Here is a 1,960-nt window from a genome sequence, read left to right as displayed (position 1 = left end):
CAAATTTATTACTTAGGAAAAGCTACGCTGGTCAGGCACAGGCTCTCTGAGCAGAGCACATCGCTGATCTTATACGGACTCTGAGAGGGAAATGTGGTATTCAGGGATTGGTGGATTTTGAGAGGCTTAGAAGCAAGGTTACTCGAAGGGCTGTCATTGACTGGATGGCTTGCAAAATCGTGTGCACTAAGGCAAGTTATTGTTGATTGATGATTAAACTGGTTTAAAATCAATTCTATATAACTGTCATTTATTGATTTAAAAAAAAAAAAACCAAACCCACTGCCATCAAGTCGATTCTGACTAATATCGACCCTATAGGACAGATTAGAACTGTCCCACAGGGTTTCCAAGGAGCAGCTGGTGGATTCGAACTGCTGACCTTTTGGATAGCAGCTGAGCTCTTAACCACTGTGCCACCAAGGCACCATTTATTGATTAAGCAGATTTAAAACTGGATCCAGTGACTGTTACAATGACTATACAAGAAATCAGTCTTTACCTAGCAATTTGGGGACATCTTTTTACTTTTACCAAGTAAGCACATAAACTGAGTTAAAAGATTATACATATACACATATTTCCAAGGATATATACTAGTTATGTGGTTTTACAACCAGATTTCAAGAAACTGTAATAAAGAACAGAAATCTCGTCAGTGTTAAGAAGAAAACACACCACTTGTCTTACAATATATTCATTCAATCAGTCAGTCAGTCATCACATTATAGTGCAGGTTCTGAGGATTCAAAGATGACTATGTAAAGCAACATGTACAGATTCAATACAACCCCACTGAATTTTGTGGGATATCTACAAACTGATCCTAAAGTTTATATGGCTAAGACCTAGCATAGCCAACACAGTACTAAGGAAGAACAAAGCTGGAGAATTGACACTACCTGACTTCAAGACTTACTATAAAGCTATAATGATCAAGACAGTGTGGTACTGCTGAAAGAATAGACAAATAGAACGATGGAACAGAATAGAAAGCCCAGAAATAGGTCCACACAAATATAGTCAACTGACCTGTGACAAAGGAGCAAAGGCAGTTCAACGAAGAAAGAATAGTCCTTTCTAACAAAGGGTGCTGGAACAACTGGACATCAAAGACAAAAAAAAAGGAACCTAGATACAAACCTTACAGCTTTTGCAAAATTAACTCAAAATGGATCACAGACCTAAACGGTAAATACAAAACTATACAACTTCTAGAAGATGAAAAAAAAAAAACATCTAGGTGACCTTGGGTTTAGCAATGAGTTTTTAGATACAAAAGAGGGAAAAACTGATAAACTGGACTTCAATAAAATTAAAAATGTCTGCGCTGCAAAAAACAATGTTAAGAGATAAAAAGACAAGCCACAGGCTGGAAGAAAACATTTTGCAAAACATGTATCTGATAAAGAACTTGTATCCAAGATATTCAAAAAAGTTCTTAAAACTCAAAACTATGAAAATAAATACCCAATTTAAAAATAGGCAAAAGATCTGAATAGACACCTCAGCAAAGAAGATATAAAGATGGCAAATAAACATACAAAAAGATGCTCAATGTCATATGTCATTAGGGAACTGCAAACTAAAACAATGAGATATCACTACACATCTGTTAGAATGGCTAAAATCCAAAACACTGACAACACCAAATGCTGGCAAGGATGTGGACCTACACCAACTATCGTTCATTGCTGTGGAAATGCAAATGCTATAGCCACTTTGGAAAACTGTCTGGCACCTTCATACAAAGCTGAACATAGCATTTTGCTCCTAGGTATTTATCCGGATGGGTTGAAAACTTATGTCCACTCAAAAACCTGCACATGAATGTTTATAGCGGCTTTATTAAAAATTTCCCAAAAACTGTCCTTTAATAGGTGAAGGAATAAACAAACTGTGATACATCTACACAATGGAGTACAATTCAGCAATAAAAAGAAATGAGTTATCAAACTAC

General features: G+C 36.1%; 1 protein-coding gene across 1 annotated transcript in view; it reads right to left on the bottom strand.

Annotated features, from left to right (window-relative positions):
• KLHL8 (kelch like family member 8) overlaps window positions 1-1,086 on the bottom strand; it is a 50,094-nt gene extending 49,008 nt beyond the window's left edge. The window contains exon 1 of the mRNA XM_004390404.2: window positions 1,033-1,086. The gene's annotated coding sequence lies outside the window, so the exon portion shown is untranslated. The remainder of the gene's footprint in view (window positions 1-1,032) is intronic.
• Window positions 1,087-1,960: the final 874 nt, after the last annotated feature.

The sequence above is a fragment of the Trichechus manatus genome, unplaced genomic scaffold (assembly GCF_000243295.1).
Source record: "Trichechus manatus latirostris isolate Lorelei unplaced genomic scaffold, TriManLat1.0 scaffold00296, whole genome shotgun sequence".
In the NCBI taxonomy this organism is placed as follows: Eukaryota; Metazoa; Chordata; class Mammalia; order Sirenia; family Trichechidae; genus Trichechus; species Trichechus manatus.
The sequence above is the reverse complement of the archived record's forward strand: the minus strand, read 5'-3'. Positions and strand labels throughout refer to the sequence as shown.